The following is a 7,822-nucleotide window of genomic DNA, read 5'->3' as shown; positions in this document are numbered from 1 at the left end:
AGCTGAGAGACCTGATTAGAATTATGTGAAACATGCCCATTCTTGGCATTTGACAGCTTTTCAGTCTCTAAAACAGGTGACTAGAAAAAAGAAGCTAGGTGTAATGTTCCTACCTACACTCTCACACCAGGGGTGCTAAGGCAGGAGCATTACCACAAGTTGGAAGCCACTCTGTGCTACCAGCTGAGGTCCAAGCCAACCCAGACACACATGTATAATATGCACATCTGTCTTTTTATATACAAAGGCTTTCTCCTTTAAGTCACTCTGCTGTTGTGTCTTCACTTATTTCTAAAACTGTCTGTTTTTCCTTAGTGCTCCTATGTTGGCAACCTGACATTAATGTCTCTTTATTACGTCCTTCAAACACTATAATTTAATTCAAAATCTTGCTTGTGAAAGATATTTAACACTCAAGCTTTTCAGGTACAAACTAAAACTCGAGTAGTAAATTTTTCCTTTTTTTTTTTTTTAGTAAGTCTTCAAAATTTATTTCAACCAGGTAAGATCTATTGCTAAAATCCTAGCATGCAGGAGGCCAAAGAGGAGGATATGTGACCAGAGTGGGCCACATATCAGGACTGTCTTTCAAAGAAAAAAAAGGTTTTCTTTTGTACTTGATTTTTTTTCCTTTTTTCTTCCTTTTATTTTCCTTCTTTCTTTTCTTTTTTTCCCCAAGACAGGGTTTCTTTGTACAGTCTTGTCCTGGAACTAGATCTATAGACCAGGCTGGCTTCAAACTCCTGAGTGCTGGGATTAAAGGCGTGTACCACCTCTGCCTGGATGTTTTTACTTTTTCATTTAGTACTGACCTCAGTGGTGAATGTCTGCATTCCCTGCACTCAGGAGCCTGAGGCAGGAGGATCATGGGTTGAAAGTCATCCTTGGCTACTTTGAGTCACGAAACCCTATCTCTAAATAAACAAAACTACATTTGGCTTAGTGTCCTTCTCAGTTTTTCTGGTCCTCGGCCCTAGGGTGTGGGAACCCATCTTTCTGCGGATTTCTTTGCTTGGTTTTGCATGGGCTGCCTCTCCTGGTGATGGAGACATAACTCTGTAAGAGAAGCTCCTGAGGAGACAATCCACTGTAAATCACTTTCTCTCTTGTTCATCCAGGAAAAGGTACCTTTTCTCAGAGACATTGTCACTTAGTTTCATAACTTTCTCAGCTCACTTATTTTTCGTATGTATAGACGAGTATAGAAAGATGACTATAGTATTATAGTATTCATATAAAAACCAAGAGACACCAGTCGGTTAAACCTGGCTTTGGAATCTGTCTACGGCTATGTAGTGGCACCATATACATCGGTGTCCATTGCTAATCTCCAGAGTCAATGTTCAAGTAGGAGAAGTTTGAAAGTAGTAACTTGAGGTACCTTTCTATGTTAGCCACCCATAAAAATAGCTGCAATCAACCCCAAAACGTTCTCCCTCTTTCTTTTGTGTAGAGTAATAGAGATTATTATAGCTACAATGTGTCTTCTCCATGTTCCTCATGCTGGTTCATCCCCATAGTCTGTGCTCTGAAGCCTACAGGGCATGTCTGTCACGGGCCATAGCAACCCATATCATTTCCCAAACTGAAGTTTATGCTTTACTTTATTGCATGATTCTGGAGACATCATTGAGAAGAGCGGGCGAAAGAAACCAAAGCTATAACAAACTATCTATCACTAAAGTTTTCAAGAAGTTGCTTGGCTGTCCACAGAGTGACAGAGTGTGAAATCGAAAAACCTCAACACAGCCAGTAACCAACCCACCGTCCAGGTAGTGACTTCCATCTGCAAATGGAAATTGCCATCTAATTGCCTTTCGAGGCTGCTAGGAGCTAAGCTGTGGCTAATAACTTGTGTCCCCATAGGTATGCACATATGCCGTGTTTACCCTCTCCATAACTCGTAGTGCTTTGATGCAGTCAGAGAAATTACTGTATGTTTTGTTTGTTTGTTAAAGACCGCGTCTTCTATTTTCCAAATACTCAGCTGAGTCGCTGTGCGGAAGTGGCCGCCAGAGGTCCTTGTCGACATCCCTCAGCCACAGTGGGGCTGAAGGGCTAAAGGGGTTTCTGGTCTTCTGTAAATAAAAGCTTCTTAATGAAGGCATTATCACCACTACCCAGGGCAGCAAAAACAGCGACTAGCTTATTAATTCTCTTAAGTACAATTTACAAAGTTTTGGATGCAAGCCGTCTTTGGATTGAGGACATCGTTAGCAGAGCAAATGACACAGGGGGACGAATGGGGAAATGGGTGGGGGAAGCAGGGCTAACTTGTAGGACAGACACTGAGCCCTCTCTCCCTTGGGGCGCAGCCTCCAGCAGTCGTAGGGCCTTTCACCAACTTCTCTGGATGTCAGTGATCAGTCATTCTTCAACACTCCGTGGTGCAGAAGAAGACCCTGCTCTCCAAGCATGGTGTCTGCAGTGACCGTCTCTCAATCAGGGTGCCCTGCTTTGCTCAGGGGCCAGACGCACTGCAGAAGGGCCCTGGTGGAATCTGGTGGCTGCAGCCAGGAGCGACCCCAGCCCTGAGGCTCATGCTGCCTCCACTACACTGGCTCGGGGGCTCCCACCCCGAGGCGGGCTCTGTGCTTGGCTGCTGTTCAGCCGGCGCTGCCCCTCCGCCTCCCCCCCCCCCCGCCCCCTATCCCTGGAGACTCCGTGGCTGCTGGAGCTGGAGGTGGAGCCGAGCCCTCTGCCGACTGGCAGGAGGGAAAGTTCGGCAGAGGCGGGAGCAGCACAGCTGAGGGACCCCGCCCGGCTGTCAGCAGGGCTGCTGGGGTAAGTAGGGGTCTCTTACCCGGAGTGCAAGGCCGGGCGTGGCCGGCTGCGTGCGGGTGTGTTGTTGCCACTCGCCTGCCCGCTCATCTCAGCGCCACTGCTCCCTCGGGGTTGGCTCTCTGTCAGCCCTGGAGGACGACCCCACGGCTGGTCTCCTGTGATCATGTTATCCTAGGGCTGAGGACTCCGCGATCACTGCCGCTGTGGATAGTGCTCGGTGCGTGGCGGGCTCGGTGCCTCTACATGGACCGCGAGTGCGGCTCCTAGCGAGGGTCTCCAGTGCCGCACCCCGTGGCCAGCGCGGCTTCCCCAGCGTTTTCTTCTGAGTCCGGAGCTACTAGCTAACTATACAGAACCCCTTTTCAAAGTAGCTTTGGCACGCGTTGGCGCCCCTAGTTTGCTGTTCCCGGATTATTTTTTGCTGTGATGGAGAGGGTGGCCCGTGGGCAGCAAGCTTTCCTGCATTGTACCAGTGCAATGGTGACTCTCTGGATCCCGAGGGTCTCCACTATCTGAGTGACCCAGTACAACCTTGTGCGCCAGGGGTGGAGAGAAGCTCTCCTAGGACATGGTCTTGGGGTGCAGTGGGGGCATTCTGAAAGCTGGAGGAAAAGGAAAGCTGTGCTGGGCGAAGGCAAAGTTGTTTGTTTCCGCCACACTTCCTGCACCTGTACCCCTGTCGTTTGAAGTTTATAGAGGAAAAGACATTAACAGTACTGGACATGGCCAGACATTGAGCCTTGGTGGATGCTAAAAATGAAACGGTAATGAATAACAGGATGACTGTATTTTGCAAACTCCATTTTTATTCTGATTGCAACGTCTTGGCACAATTGTCACTTAAATGTCATTAAAGATAACTAACTACAGTCCCGTTTATAAGGAATTTAAGTGTCTAGTAAATCCTCATAATTCTACGGGGTTTCTTGGATTGTGTTAACACTTTTCATGTAAGAAAGTCCCAATTATTGTGAGCTGTGAGCATTAATAAACTCTGGGGTTTGGCCACATGAAAAAAAGTCTTTCAAATGTGAAAATAGCATAAAGACAGAGGGTAACTGGTGCCCTTGGCATAAAAGGTCACTGGAGCACCCAGAAGAGTGATTACTCCCATAGAGGGATCATGCATTGAGCTTCCAGGAAGTGCCAATTCTGGGAAAATGTGAGATGGACCATATCCAGTGTAGGAACTTAATAAATGTATAAGCATTTCTTTCATATTGAGCTACCTATTGTGTGTGTCCAACCTGCACCCTATGGAGGGCAATAGGGTAAATAATAATGCTAAGGGCGTGTGTGTGTGTGTGTGTGTGTGTGTGTGTGTGTGTGTGATCAAGGTTTTCAGTGTGGTGCAGATGGTCAAGCTTGGATTTTGCAGATTAGGACACACCTGCTGCCACTACAAATCAAGTAATTTTTCCCCCCGAGACATTGTTTCTCTATGTTGCCCTGGCTGTCCTAGAACTCACTCTGTAGACCAGGCTAGCCTAGACATCACATCTGTCTGCCTCTGCCTGGCAAGTGTTGAGATTACAGGCATGCAACCACCAAATCAGGATCAGGCAATACTACTTTAATTCTCTCCATATTTCTGTCTCAGATCTCATATGCCTAATTGTAAAGTGTATTAGCAAGTTCAAAGAAAATACCCATTTTTTGATTGATCTGAAGCATTTATCTAATTATTCTTTATCAATTAAAAAAATCAGAAGTCAGATATCAGGTTAAGAGCCTGGGAGGCCAGAGAAGCAGTGGGGCAGCCAGCTGTGTTGGCCTCCTACCTCTTCTGTTCCTCTATCTCTTCCGTTCAATTCTATTCAAAAATTTTCTATTCAAAAAGGCCATGAGCCTCTCTGAGCCCCACCTTACTGTCTCAGTCCTCCAAGACCTCTATGGTCAGTTTTGGTCAGCTAGTGGCAAGCTCTGCCCTCTGTTTCAAAACAAACTTTATTGTCAGAATGCAATCAAAACATCACACAACGCTCACCCATTTACATGGCTGTGAGATTGTACTTTGCCATTCCAGAAAGCTGTGGTCCAAGAGGCTTGTCCTGCTTTTTAACTACCCTGGGCAAGTCATGTGCTCTTTCCAATACCAGAATTCTAATGTGCAAAATTCTTGCAGTACTCCTCACTTGATAGAGATACTTGGAGAATTAAATAACATTCCTTTAGAAGTGCTCAGAACACAGTAGACCTCTTCTTGAATGCTATCTCTTGTCTTTCTTAAATACTTTTAGATATGTTTTACCTCTTAAAATCTTTAAAATGTGTAATTTTTTCTCTTATGTGATCTTTTCCCATCCGTCCATCCATACATCCATAAGGCTGTTGCTCACTGAAGGTCACTGGATGTTTCCCTACTTGTCCATTTGAACCCAGGAGTTGCCACTGTGGAGGATGCTGGTAGGCACCGCTTCAGTTGTGTGTGTGTGTGTGTGTGTGTGTGTGTGTGTGTGGTTTTTTTTTTGGTTGAGAATCCAGTCTTCCTGTTTTCCAGTTCTGTGCTGGATGATGATATCATACTGAAAAGCAGAAACAGTACGCTGTGCATGGCTGCTCTTTCTCCTGCTTCTCTTGTCCCATCCCACTCCATACTGGCAAGCGGTAAGGACTTAAGGGTTTGTTGGCTTGGAAGTCACAATGTAATAAAGTTATTCTTCAGGTCACATCTGTCCTTTTCTATTTCTGATGAAAGGATCTTGGGATGGTAAATTACAGCCCTACCATATATTAAGGCTAACAGAGGTCCTAAAGAGGCTGAGATCAGGTAGACTTTATTACCTATTGATTTTGGCCTCATGATAAAGTGGTTTTATAAAACCTGTAAAAGCCGAGGTCTAGCAGTGGCTCCACCACTAGGGGCCTCCTCTGCACACAGGAGCACCCTGCACATCATTTGTTCCCAGTCTTCTGGCCTTTCAGATAGCAGAGAAACTGAGCTTCCTTCACCAGGAAATAACACATTTGCAAAAACCATTGACAAAGGCCTGAAAATAATAAAAGCTCTCTTTGATGGATCCAATGGGGTTTTAAAAATAGGTTTAGAGACTGAAATAGTGAAATTTTTACTTTATGTATCATAATATTCAAATATGAAATTTAGAAATTAAATACGTGATTCAGATGTAGAATTTTAATGTTTTTTATGTGTGTGTGTGTTTGTATGTGTGTAGGTTCATCTGTTTATGTGGATTTTTTCTTAATCTTTTAATATACTTAAAATAGCCTTTTCTCCTAAATAGATACATGTGGCACTATGTATATCTGCTACATATACATTGTAATGTACTGTAATAATATGAATTGCTTCTCAAGGGATTTTATATAGCCAGTTGAAGCCCCTCTTCTCTCCATTTGTTTTCTTTTTGGAGCTACACTAAATTTCACCCTTAAAATGTGTTGTTGCATTCTACCACGCAGCATTAAAGGGGATCTCTCTTTTGTGGAGAAGTTTTGTCTAAAGTAGGGCCTCATTTGTAGCCAGTTGGCCTCGGACCTTCAGTGACCCTCCACACATACCCAGCTGTGAGTTTTAGAAAGCTCTTTTCCTTGTAAATTCTGATTTTAGTGAAGTCATTCAGGCTTAAGGATATTTATTGAACAGCTTGAAGGTGTGTTTATTTCCTAGACAGACCTCATTACTCGGGAGAAGAAACACTGACAGTCTATGCAAACCGGCAGTATCATCACCAGTAGAACCATAGTATTTGCAAATAAATAAGAATAGTTTCAGGTTTCCAGTGAGCTTTAGTTTATTTTGGGAAGCTGAACAACTTTATTCTACACAGAAAAGTCAGCTAAGGTAAAGAAATTCTACACACTGAGACTCCAAACCTTCCAAAGGGGTTTCTCTTCTTACGTATAGAACCCTTCTGAATTCAGAAACATTTCAGACATCCAGTTGTGATTTTGCTGTGACTCAAAAACAAGGAAATCTGATTGTTTTTGTTTCTCTGTGGAGATCTAGGCTAGCCCATTCCTGAGGAACAAAAGGAGAGGACTAACTTTTATCATGAAGGCCACAGATAATTTTTATAACCACCACCCTGCCATTAGGCTGAATTCTTTGGATTGTTTTCAGGGTTCTGGCATATCAAAGTGCTGTGCAGATCCTGTTTGTACAAAGGTACGCTTCCCTAGAACCGGAAGAGATTTTTAACCTCCAGCTAGGGAAGGGCTTGGCATGCCTCAGCCTCTCCTTCCTCTTCCCAAGGCGGAAGTTGAGCCTCAGCCAAAATGACAGGCATAGAGCTTGCTGCAGAACTGTGATTTAGTTTGGGCAAGAGCCCCGAGCTGACAAAGATTATGGATGCCTGCCGGAGGTTCAGAAAATGAATGGTTCTTTATACCTGGGAGTCATTTATAGGGCCCTGCGTTTGGGAGGTGCCACCTGTGTAGAAATGATGACTGTGAGCTAGGAGGTTTTGAGCCTATCACTTAGCACAGGCTGCACAGATGATTTCGGTTGCTTTTCGGCAATGCAAAACCCAAACATTTGGTTATCCTGGCATCACATTTGCTCCTTTGTTTTATTTTCACACACCAAAGATGTGTGGAGCTGGTGAAGGGGAAGCAGGAGGCCCAGGAGGTAGGCGTAAGCTGTTTGTCTAATACTGAACTCTGGACAGCCTTGATTTTTGTATCCCAAGGCATAATTTAATTTAGTGATCTTCACCAATGGTTTTGGGAACATCATCTATTCTGTTTCTGAAACAAAAGCCCTGTGGACCCTCAAAAGTGACTTTTTCTTGTCTCTCCTTTGTTTGATACTTAATAAAGTGTTCATTTATCTATTTATCTATCTATCTATCTATCTATCTATCTATCTATCTATCTATCTATCTATCTATCTATCTATCTATCTATTAAGATTTCTGTCTCTTTCCAGCCACCGCATCCCATTTCCTTCTCCCTCCCCAAATCAAGTACCCCTCCCTGGTCAGCCCAAAGAGCTATCAGGGTTCCCTGACCTGTGGGAAGTCCAAGGACCACCCACCTCCATCCAGGTCTAGTAAGGTGAGCATCCAAACTGCCT

The 7,822-nt window shown here is 44.3% G+C and overlaps 1 protein-coding gene across 2 annotated transcripts in view; it reads left to right on the top strand.

Annotated features, from left to right (window-relative positions):
- Nucleotides 1-2,132: 2,132 nt before the first annotated feature.
- The window catches only part of Csgalnact1 (chondroitin sulfate N-acetylgalactosaminyltransferase 1), a 339,276-nt gene continuing 333,586 nt past the window's right edge, over nt 2,133-7,822 (top strand). For both annotated transcript variants that reach the window (XM_005367767.3, XM_026789580.1), the window contains exon 1: nt 2,133-2,784. The gene's annotated coding sequence lies outside the window, so the exon portion shown is untranslated. The remainder of the gene's footprint in view (nt 2,785-7,822) is intronic.

Source organism: Microtus ochrogaster, unplaced genomic scaffold (genome assembly GCF_000317375.1).
Source record: "Microtus ochrogaster isolate Prairie Vole_2 unplaced genomic scaffold, MicOch1.0 UNK23, whole genome shotgun sequence".
NCBI lineage: Eukaryota > Metazoa > Chordata > Mammalia > Rodentia > Cricetidae > Microtus > Microtus ochrogaster.
The sequence above is the reverse complement of the archived record's forward strand: the minus strand, read 5'-3'. Positions and strand labels throughout refer to the sequence as shown.